We start from the raw sequence: 12,146 nt of genomic DNA, 5'->3' as shown, positions 1-12,146 counted from the left end.
TTAAAGTAATTTTTAAAAGTCATCCATAAGGCCTGAGGATAACTCTATAATGAAGCTTCCAAGGGTACTTAAGGAGTTGGATTACATTTTTGGTGTGAAATTGGCTAGTCATTTTTAGAATCCTCAGAATTTAGTTGAAGCTCCCAAGGCAAAGAAAATATTAATGTACATCTATGTGTAAGCCTTGAAAAATGGACAAAGCAAATAATTTTAAGAATGCTCATTTTTATAAACTATACATTGAAAAGCATATTTTACCTCCCAACATTCATAACCTCATGTTGTTTTATGGAAACAAATCCATTTACTTTGTGAAACTGCACCTGTCCAAACTTTACCAATAGCCAATATCCAGGTGTATTAAAGGGAAGATTTTAAATTACTTTCACTGCCTATGCTCCTCAATGTGCTGAGAAAACGGGGATTAAACCACTCAAATATTTAGGGGTGACATATTGGAGGGTTGAACTCAAGCAGCAAGGGCCAGAGATGGGATGCTAGTAGAATTTTACTGGGAATATGCATTATTGGAAACGAGAAATTGAGTCTTAAGTTGATAAATGGTGTAGGATTATGCTGGTGGCTCAGAGGTAAGGAATCCGCCTGCCAGTGCAGGCGACTCAGGTTTAATCCCTGGATGGGGAAGATCCCTTGGAGGAGGAAATGGCAACCTACTCCAGTACTCCTGCCTGGGAAATCCCATGGACAGAGGAGCCTGGGGAGCTACAGTCCATACGGTCACAGAGAGTCAGACACAACTTGGTGATGAAACAACAGCAACAAGGATTATGAAAGGATATAGAAGTGTATAGTTATAAGCAAAGTAAAACATGTTAGAGACAATAATGTGAAAATACAATATTCACTATTTTTATAATTATCTGCAATTTACTGATGGAGGAACTGGGGCTCAGAGCGGATACTTGGTTTATCTGAGACCGCAGAACCCTAAAGCTTGAATTAACCATCACATACGGTCACTGCCTCCAGTCTTTGGAGAAAAAGCTAAAGGAGCACTAAGGAAAACCTGGGTTTTGAAGCCAGTTTTTCAAAGAATATCCAACAATTCAGTACAGTATTAAAATGTTTGATTTAGGTGTGCCTTCCCAGTCATTCTGCCTGTAGCTAGATATGTAGGAGGCTGGAGGTGTCAGAGCTAGGAGTGAGTCCTGGACTCCGGCAATCTGAGGCCTGAGGTTGCAAAAGTAGGCGTAGCCTGTCTTCCACACACAGTGTGTTTACAGGATGGTGGTGAGGTTTCCATGTCACATGATCCAGCTGTGAGATCCAGATCCCTGTGAGCAGCCTGGCAACATGAGAGTAAACCCTAATGGAAACTATGGACTTGAGGTGATAAACTGTGCCTCACAGACTCATCAATTATAGCAAATAGACCATTGGTGGCAGGTGGGGGACGTGATCATGGGGGTAACTGTGCCGTGTGGGGGCAGGTATGTAGGGGAGATCTGTAGTTTTCCCTTGATTCTTCTAAGGACCTAGAATATAATAAATAGTGGCTCAGGTGGTAAAGAATCTGCCTACAATGCAGGAGATCCAGGTTTGAATCCTGGATTGGGAGGATCCCCTGGAGAAGGGCATGGCAATCCACTCCAGTATTCTTGCCTGGAAAATCCCATTGACAGAGGGAGCCTGGTGGGGCTACAGTCCATGGGGTCGTAAAGAACTGGACATGACTGAGTGACTAACAAAAAATTGATTTAAAAGAAAGAAAAGAAATTAAGGTTAAATGTAAAAATACAATCCCATTTAAGGTGTTTTCTAATGTAAAAAGAATGCTGAGGACATCTGAGAAATGACCTTGGAGAAACTATCTCAAATCAGACTATATAATTCATTTTGAATGTCAACTTACCAAGGTAATCAGGTGGGTTCTACATTTTTTATTACTTTCTAAGCAGATAGCAATATTATACTAGTTCATCTCTGACTCTGAACACATTGAAATAGGAAACTTCTTTTTCTTCCCATGAATCATTTGCCTGTGAGGTCAGTCTTCTGTAATGCTGGGGCATTAATGCAGTCAAGACTGCACTAACGATGCCTTGCCACCAGAAGATGCCTAGGTTCTGCATACCCAGTGCAAAGCAGAGTGGTTATAGTCAACGAGACTGTGCTACACACTTCAGTATTACTAAGATACTGGATCTGAAGTCTTCTCACCACAAAAAGGAAAGGATGGGACTTCCCTGGTAGTGCAGTGGATAAGAATACTCCTGTCCAGGCAGGGGACACAGGATCAATTTGGGAAGATCCCCCCTGCTGCGGAGCAACTAAGCCCGTGAGCCTCACCTACTGAGCCTGTGCTCTAGAACCCAAAAGCTGCGAGGGCTGAAGCCCGCGTGCCCTAGAGCCCATGTTCCACAACAAGAGGGACCCCTGCAATGAGAAGCCCCTGCACCATATGAGTAGCCTCACTTGCTGCAACTAGAGAAAGCCTGCGTGCAGCAATGAAGACCCAGTGGAAACAAAAAAACAAAGACTAAAAAAAAAAAAAAGGAAAGAATGATTATGTGACTCTGATAAAGCTGTTCACTAAAGCTATGGTGGTAATCATACTACAATATATAAATGTAACACGTTGACATGTTGTACCCCCAAAAAGCTATATATAAATTATATCTCAATTTAGAAAATGTGCTTTATTTCTTTCTATTATTTCGTTTCTTCCCTTCTCAAGGTCCAACAGTGAAGAACATCTAGATTTCAAGTCCTCCCACCAACTAGCCTTTTGGGAACTTTCCTTGTTCACCTACTATGGGCAACCCAGGGCAAAGGAAGTTTGTTTCATGTCCTCCCAGCCTTTAGACTCCTGTTTCCAGCATTAAAACCCTAGTTCAGGGAGTCTTTCACTCTGAGTCCTTAGCTACATATATTTCCCACCTTCTCTCGTCTTCTCGCACTTCCCCAATGACTATACCTTCAACATGGGCCTTCCTCACCCAGAACCAAGCGTGATATTCTCAATATTTATAGTACAGCCCACTCTGCTACTAAAATATTCCTGACAATACCAAAAAAAAAATAACATCTGCTTTCCAAGAAGTGTGTGTTTTTGAAATCCACCCAAAAATGCATTTTCCCTTGCACCTCTGTTGCCTGTGTTTACACTGTGAATATCTTAGCCCACTTATTTGTGGGGTGCTGCTATCTGAGAAGGGGTTTGAGGACACCATTCGCTCAGAAGATTCTCCTTGAGACTGCCTTGCTTCATGATTCACACATTTCACTGAGTCCTGCTGTGATGAAGGGTTAATTGCTTTTGATAGCCTCTGAGTGGCAGAGAAACTGGTCTTTTGGAGAGGTTCATGCTGTGGCTCAGCCTCTTTCCAAACAAAAGGCTGGGTAGCAATGTTATCAAAGGTTTGCAGACAGGGACTGTGGAGGAAGGCTACTCGACAGGCATGGAGAGAAGGGGCTCTAGTCTGGGATTTGGGCTTGTGGGCACCTGGTTTCCTGATAATGTTCATTTTTGTGCTGTACCCACGTGAGTCCTCAGCCAGGGAACAGAATGATATTACTTCTAATATCACTCCCAAAGGATATCAGTCCTGAACATTCATTGGTTTTGCCACCTGATGCGAAGAACAGACTCATTGGAAAAGACCCTGATGCTGGGAAAGATTGAAGCTGGAGGAGAAGGGGACGACAGAGGATGAGATTGTTGGATGGCATCACCACCACAATGTACATGAGTTTGAGTAACTCTGGGAGTTGGTGATGGACAAGGAAGCCTGGTGTGCTGCAGCCCACGGGGTCGTAAAGAGTCAGTTACAACTGAGTGGCTGAACTGAACTGAACTGACCTGTTGTAGAATAGAAGGGTAATTACTAATAAGAAAAGAAAATTCTGGAATGGGAACAGGAGGTTTGATAGAAAGGAAGACTCGAAGAAAGGGAAGGTAAGACCTGAAGAGAAGGAATAATTAGGTATTCAACCTTCTTGGAAATCGCTGAAAGCCTCTGGAGCAGGAAGCTTGTATTTAAAGTGGAGGTGCAAAGTTATATTCCTGAACAGAGGTATTAAGTTATAGGTGATGTTATGACTTTGCTCATGCCCTTCCTGAATTATTCTTCAAGGTCTAACTTAATGATGTAACCTGCTCCAGTTCTCAAAATGAAATCAATCTTCTACTCATCCAAGATAAGGTCTGTCTCTGTGGGAAGGCTCTTATGTCATTCAGAGAACATTTGTGGCCCACACCTGGTTGGGGCACTCTTCTCTTCCTCTTGGAGTCCATCCTGGAGTGGGTACAGTCATATACACAGAATAGGAGCTCAGAGAGTGTTGAAGTGATTTTACCATGGATATTTTGAATGCCAATGATGGAAGAGCTCTTGGAAACACAGTGTTTCAGCTTCCCCACTTAGAGATAGTGAACTTTAGAAGAGCAAAGATAATGAGAGATGCAGGCAAAGAACAATTGATCAGAAAAAAATCCCCCAAAGGCAACTCAAAAACCCTCACAGTAAGTGCCACAGATGGGATGAAAGGCACGAAAGAAGGGTATATTCATGTGTCAAATATTATTTTCTTAGCAGAGGCAAAATTAATAATTCAATGTAAAGATTTGAGAACAGAATACTAAAAACGAATCTTGAAATGAGACACAGGCATTCCTTTTTATATCTATAACTATCTCAAATCCTTCCTAAAGATTACTGCAGGGGATAAAAGCAGATACTTGAGTAATAATTATTGTGAGCTCAGTCACTCAGCCATGTCTGATTCTTTGGGACCCCATGGACTGTGGCCTGCCAGGCTCTTCTGTCCATGGGATTCTCCAGGCAAGAGTCCTGGAGTTGGTTGCCATTTCCACCTCCAGGGATCTTCCTAACCCAGGATTGAACTTGCATCTCTTGTGTCTCCTGCACTATTACTTGTCTACTTTACTAGCTCAGGAACTCCATGACATCAGGAGTCTTGCCATTCATCTTTGCATAGCTGCTGTCACATTTAGCTCTCCCCTATCATACAGTTGTGGGCACACACAGGCCCTCTCCTGACACAGTCTTGGTACAACACTGGTGCTCAGAAGAGCTTTAAGTAAAGGGAACTATTCAGCCGTTTAACAAATATTACGAAGTTACTTGGAGACAATCCTTTGCTGGTGCTTTCACAGTAAGTAACATGAAACATCTGCCTAATGGAGTTCGTCGTCTAGTGGATGCAAATAAATTTTCTGTTTGTAATTTTCAGTGAACTATGATAGGTACCTGGCCTAAGGGGTTCTCCAAGGAAGAGTTAGTTAAATCTACTCAGAAAGGTGCAGTAATCTGCACAGATCAGACAGTCATACCATATTTTGAAGTAGGAATTTTCCAGGTAATCTGGAAAATATCATCTAATGTGGAGGGATAGTAGAAGTCGTATTGTGGATGCAAGGAAATCAAGTCAGTTAATCTTAAAGGAAATCAGTCCTGAATATTCACTGGAAAGACTGATGCTGAAGTTCCATGACTTTGGCCACCTGATGTGAAGAGTCGACTCATTGGAAAAGACCTTGATTCTGGGAAAGACTGAAGGCAACAGGAGAAGGGGATGGTAGAGGATGAGATGGTTAGATAGAATCACCAACTGAATGGACATGGATTAAAGCAAACTTCGGGAGACAGTGGAGGACAGAGGAGTTTGGTGTGCTGCTGTCCATGGGGTTGCAAAAAGTTGGATATGATTTAGTGAATGAACAACAACCATAATGGCAACGTCTGGAAGCAGAGTGTAGAACGTGCCCCACTGTGCCATAGTGGCTAGTCTATTGTGTACATTCAATAATCCTAAACTTCTGAATTAGGTTGGGAATATGGAACTCACACTCATCTCTGTAGCCCCAGAACTTTCTAGAAAAATGCCTGCTGACTAGCTGGCGCTTCATAAATGCTTGCTGGATACTACGCAGCAGCAGATGAACGGCCCCAAAGACACTGTTGGACCATTTGCTCAGTTCCTCTTACCTCATTTTAAGAACTTGGCATTTAACCTGATCTCCCCACATATGGCTTATCTACAATTGGGGGTAAAAATCAAAAAATTGTGCTGAAGTGACTTAAATTTCTCAGAAGAGAGCAGATGGAGATTTTAAATAGTTGTGGAAAGAATGTAATGGGAAAGAAGACAATGGCAAGAAAAAACCAATGCTTTCTCTGAGGCATATGTCTGGGTGAGGTCGCCAGAGGGATTGGCTCCACTCTGGACCAACCTCTTCCTGCAATCAGTCCCCAAGGACTCTGACACTCAGTGACATTCACTCCAGCCGGCACAGAGAATGTGACAGGCAGGCCTATTTTTAAAAGGTGGCAGTTGAGCTGAATTCATGTCAAGAGGAGAGAGGGTGGATGGCGGGTGGGGAGCATGAAGGAGAGAAGGGAGTTTTAAGAGGCTGCGTGAGAAGCCCGTCAAGACTTCCTAGGGAGGTCTTTCCTGTTTGGGAAACAGGGCAGAAATGAAGTTCAAGTTCTGTCTAGTAGTGCTTTCCGTCCTGACGACCATCCACAGCCTCACACTCAGCGTGGGTTTTCTTTGAAAGTGGACAGGGCCAGACAGTGGGGACATTCTGGGGGTCCTGGATATTGTGAGACCACAGAGATGCCTGGAGGAATCCTCAGGGACCCTCAGCCCAGGGCCACCTTCACACTGGATGAGGACAAACATTGCTGAACAACTGGTGTGTGTACCTGTGTTTGCAGGGGAGGGGAAGGGGTATGCGGAAGGCAGAGAGTTGGGCAGGGGGCTGATATTCTGAGCACAGCCCCAGCCATGGCAGCTGGTATTGACTGAACTGTCAACAGGCATCCGGGCTTAGGGTGAAGTTTAGAATCTTAACTTGTCCTTAGTCTGGAGAAATTCCAAGGTTCAGGGGAAGAAACAATAACCAAAAATAACAGAAAAATTTGACCTTAGTTTTAAGAAGGCTTGAGGGATATAACAGAAAAAAAAAAATGTAACCCTCTCATAGACTTCATATCACATTAGCTAGCTTCAACAGTTTTAAAAAATAGTCGTGTTAAGAAAATGGCAGAACAGCAAGTAGAATGATAAAATCAAGGTCATTCACCTGTCTACTCAACGAGACACATTTTCTCCTGCATAGGGACTAGAATAGGGTTGGGAGCCCTCATGGAGGAGCCTTGGCTTATAAGAGCATGAAAAAGACAGAGGAAGTGGCTGGCTGGGGCCCTTCTTCTAGATGTCAGGGAGTCTTAGCTTACAACTCCAGTTTCTGGAACTTTCTGAGACTCCAAGTCTTGGTTTGTGGGTTTGGCATGGTTGAAAATAGACGATGTGGGTATGAAGTTTACTATCATGTGTCGACATCTTTGGACTCAGGGAGTCCAAGTAGCTGGGCAGACATTGTTCCTGGCTGTGTCTGTGAGACTGGCATTAGATTAGCAAGTGAGGGGATTCCCTGGGGGCTCAGTGGTAAAGAATCCACCTGCCAATGCAGACGACATGGGTTTCATCCTTGGGTCGGGAAGATCCCCCAGAGGAGGAAATGGCAACCCACCCCAGTATTCTTGCCTGGGACATCCCATGGACAGAAGAGGCTGGCAGGCTACAGCCCATGGGGTCACAGAGATTCAGACATGACTGAACACACACACACACACACACACACACACACACACAAAGTTTTATTGGTATTTTAACATCTTTGAATTCAGAGACATCATGAGATATGGTAACTGATTCTCTCTCTGGTGATACGGCAGATCAGCTCAATAATCTTAGACTTGTATACATTTTATAGCCTGGTTACAAATGGGTTTTCTTGAATATGGCTGATGTTTTGGGATCAGCTGCTTTTAAATACAGTAATGCATGGATTCTGCAGCATGCTCTGAATTGATTTTAAAACATGAGCCACTCTGATTGAAATTTCAGGTCACCTACCAGAAATCCTGTACAGTACCTTGCAAGGAATAGGGCATGGATTGGATGAAGGAGCTGTCAGCTTAACATTCATGGAGGGATTCAAATATAAGGGACCAAAATTAGGAGAGTAATTTATCTAAGACATACTCAGCTCCTAAACCCCTAGTTCCTAAAATCATTACTAAAATCTTCCATGTAATTCTATGTGTCCAGAATCGCCTATCCTCTTCTGATTCATTTCCTTTGAAATTTTCTCTCCAGGCTTTCATCTTTTATTCTGCTCCCCCGGAGAAGAGAAAGCACCAGGAACCGGGAAGTTAGGGCTAGGTGGGCTGTCCCTGAGAGGCAGGCTTATCACTGGTCTTTGGATCTCAGTTTCTCACTTGGGTGGGGAGGGACTTGGACCAGGCATTTCCTCCAATCCCTCCTGGCTTGCAGAGCTGACATCTATGTTCCAGTTCAGAAGGGGAACACAGGCCAGGCATCATCGCCTGTGCCTTCTTATAGCTCAAGAGGAATTTGACATTATTCAGGAAATGGGCTCCTGTGAGATTCATCAAGACTGAATGCCCCCACCCTCAATTTTTGCAATTGGGAAGTACTCAAATGCATATGTCATCCCCGATTATTAAGACTCCTCATTATTGTTGTTTTTATTGATTTTTAAAGTGTGTTCATTACTCAGCTTCAAAATCCATTACAAAGAACAAATACGTATTTAAATATTTATTATTATCCGAGATTGTGGTCATACACTTCCTTATCCACCCACTTCCATCTGCTCTGTGATTGACTGAACAGATGGGGGTTGCACCCAGTTCCAAAAGCCAGAATACAAGGGCTCTGTGTTTTATACTAAAAGAAACTATGTAACAAAGGCAGAGGAAGGATGCAGTTTTATCATTTCTTCTTTTAGGTCTTTCCTTATTAGCTGAGCAGGAATTCTGTGGGTTTTTGAAACTCACTGTAGTCTGTCAAAGAATACAGCAGAGGAAATCATGGCTATTGAATTATTTAGCTCTTCTCCTGGGTTTCTTTGCTCCATTTGGCAACATTTTTCACCCAGTCTTCCAAGCTAGAAGCCGAGTTGCCACCTTAAACTCCCTTGCCTGTTTTCATCCACCTTGGTAACTTGATTATCGGATTCTAAGCCCTTTTAAATCTGCAATACTGCTGAAACCTACTCACCTCTCACCAATTTCCCTGGCTTCTGCCGTACAGTCGAGGCCTGCAGCTCTTCTCTCTTCTAAATCTCTAATTTTCTATTAAACAGAAGTATGCAAAAATGCCCTGGAAGGTCAGAGGGAGAACAAGTGATCGCATGGCCGTTTTCACAAAACAGCACAGTCTTGGGCCACAGCCTGGGTGCACAGGTACAGGGCTAAGAGTGGCCAGGACCTTATTTCCTGGGAGGCAGTTTGGACCAGCTGTAGTGGGCTCCAGGGCGCCATCAGGGGCTTATTGAGACAGCAGGAATCACACAACTGCTTCTATTATAACAAAGATGGATCTACCAAAGAAACAGAGAAAGGACTGGAGCGGGGAGATTAACTATCACACAAGTTAGATGAGCCGTTCTCAGAAGCTGGGCTATGAAAGTGCTGGTGCACACAGAGAAAAGCAGTGAGTGAGAAGGTCACTGTGATGATACAATTAATAGGAAAGAGTAACCAAGGATGGAGTGGAAGCAAGAGAGGAGCATTGGGTTGATGACTCAGCCTCTCACTTGGATGACTGGGTTGATACTGGCACAAGAGCACAGAGAAGGAGCCCAAAGAGAAGAAAATCAAAGGAGGAAAGATTAATAGTAGTTTCAAAACTGTTGGGTTTGAAAGGATAGGATAACCCAGGTTATCCCACCAAAAATACTGAATAAGCAGTAGAGAATTAAACCTAAGTGTGTGTTAGTTGCTCAGTCGTGACCAACTCTTTGTGACCCCATGGACTGCACCTGGCCAGGCTCCTCTGTCCATGGAATTCTCTAGGAAAAAATACTAGAGTGAGTAGCCATTCCCTTTTCCAAGGGATCTTTCCAACCCAGGGATGGAACCCTGGTCTGCTGCATTGCAGGCAGATTCTTTACCATTTGAGCCATCAAGGAGTAGTCTTGCCTGCTAAAGTTAAAAATATTCATAACTATTATCCAGGAATCTACCTCCAGACCTTGTATACTTGAAAAATACTCTCACTTGTTCAGAGGAGATATTTCAAAGCAAATCCCCATCACCTACATACTTTGGCTGGAAGTGATTTCTAGTCCGCTCCCCAGGCCCCAGTTACTCACACTGATCCTGCGTACTTCCTCCTCTCCTACCTCACGAGTACCGAAACATTAGGTGACCTTTGTCTTGAAACGCTGCACCTGCCTTAACGTTGCATTCCCACAGCAGGCTCCCAGGTAGCAGCTCCAGATACCGGTCTTCAGGGAGCCATCTATCACAGTCGGTGAGGAGCAGTTCTGATGGACCTTTCATCTTCCCATGTTTCTCAAGACTGGACCGACAGAGACCCAGCACCCGAAGCTGTGCTGATCGTGATGTGTGCACCAGGCAACGGAAAGGACCACACATTTTAGGACAGAGTCAAGGGCAACTTTGGGCTTCCCAGGTGGCTCAGTGGTAAAGAATTCACCTGCCAAGGCAGGAGACACAGGAGACGCAGGTTCGATCCTCGGGCTGAGAAGATCCCCTGGAGGAGGAAACGGCAACACGCTCTAGTATCCTTGCCTGGAGAATCCCAGGGACAGAGGAGCCTGTCGGGCTAGTCTATGAGGTTGCAGAGGGTTGGATAAGACTGAGCATGCATGCAAGGGCAACTTCTTTTTCACAGATAAGCAAAATAGTAATTTGGACTCACTGTTATTCTTTAGCATTGCAGAATTTGTGACCCCATGGACTGTAGCCTACCACACTCCTCTGTCCATGGGATTTTCCAGGCAAGGGAAAATTTTCAGGTCTCCCACACTGTAGGCAGATGCTTTACCATCTGAACCACCAGGAAAGTCCAATCAATGGTTACTTGGCATCTATTATATAATAAATAAGACATGGTTTTTGCTGTTGGGGAGGGACAAACATGCAATTTTTATTGCATAGACTGAAATAAAGGCTCTATCAGAGGTGTAACACACAGATTTCCAAATTAAGTAATTTTGACTTGGGAAATTTAAGGCCCCTTGGAAGAAGCATCAGCTGAACAAACCCAACAAGGTATACAGGATTTCATCAACTGGAGGGGAAGGAAGTTCTGGGGATCTTATATAACAACTGCTTAAAGCTGATGCATTCTCCTTGGACTTGTAATTGAAATGATGTAGAGAAAATCACTGCTCCCTCCTGTCAGCTTAGTGGAAACAAAATAATAGTTGAATAGTTTGGCAAGAGGAACACAAAATAACCAGCTGATTCACCAAACTCTGTTCTACTTTTCAGGTTATTGCATTAATATGCACATTCAGACACAATCTATTGTTTGGAGAGTTCCCTTTGGAGACAGAAAGCAAATAGGTTTCTATTTGTTTGTGTGAGCAGCTTGGGATATTCTAAAGAGGCAATACAATGCAGAGAAATTGCCCCTCAAAGATGCAGTCTGGCTTATTTTTAACTGTTTTTCAGTGAAGTCGGAAGAAAAGTGTCAAGATTGTCTCTGCCGGCAGGGTGCACATTGGAGGGTCAGCAATACCCCCATTTACCTGAACATATGCTAAAAGCACCGCATCATTCATGGATCTTAATCTTTTCCAACTGAGCAAAATGTTCAGCATGAACTTTTAAATAGAGTGACACCTTGTGTGTCCAATCTGCTGAAATTTGCAGCAGGAAACCTGTAATGGGGAAAGCTGTGAAGGTTTGTCGTGATTAAATGCTGCCAAGAGGCCACATTTTCTTCAGGAAAGTGAAGATGGTTGACTTGGCAATTGACAATCAAATATGCAGAAATTTTGTGTGTGTGTGTGATCCATAATTATATCTGGATTATTTGGATGGAGAAATTAAAGTGAAGTCTTGAAACTGTAATGTTTCCAGTGGTCAAAAGGATTTTTAAAACTATTTTTTTCAAAGTAGTGATTTTAATCAATATAATTGTAAGTACTACATTGCAATGTATGCTACGTTGTAGAATTTTCCACCATTAGTTTGACAAATGGAAAGGCTAGCATGATTTACTGATGCAATTGATAAGGCCTTTTCATTTCTATTGTGCCCATACTCGTCAATGAACCAGAAATTGTGCACACACACCTTTTTTTAATTGAA

The sequence above is a fragment of the Oryx dammah genome, unplaced genomic scaffold (assembly GCF_014754425.2).
Source record: "Oryx dammah isolate SB20612 unplaced genomic scaffold, SCBI_Odam_1.1 HiC_scaffold_25, whole genome shotgun sequence".
NCBI lineage: Eukaryota > Metazoa > Chordata > Mammalia > Artiodactyla > Bovidae > Oryx > Oryx dammah.
This window is presented reverse-complemented; position numbering follows the sequence as displayed.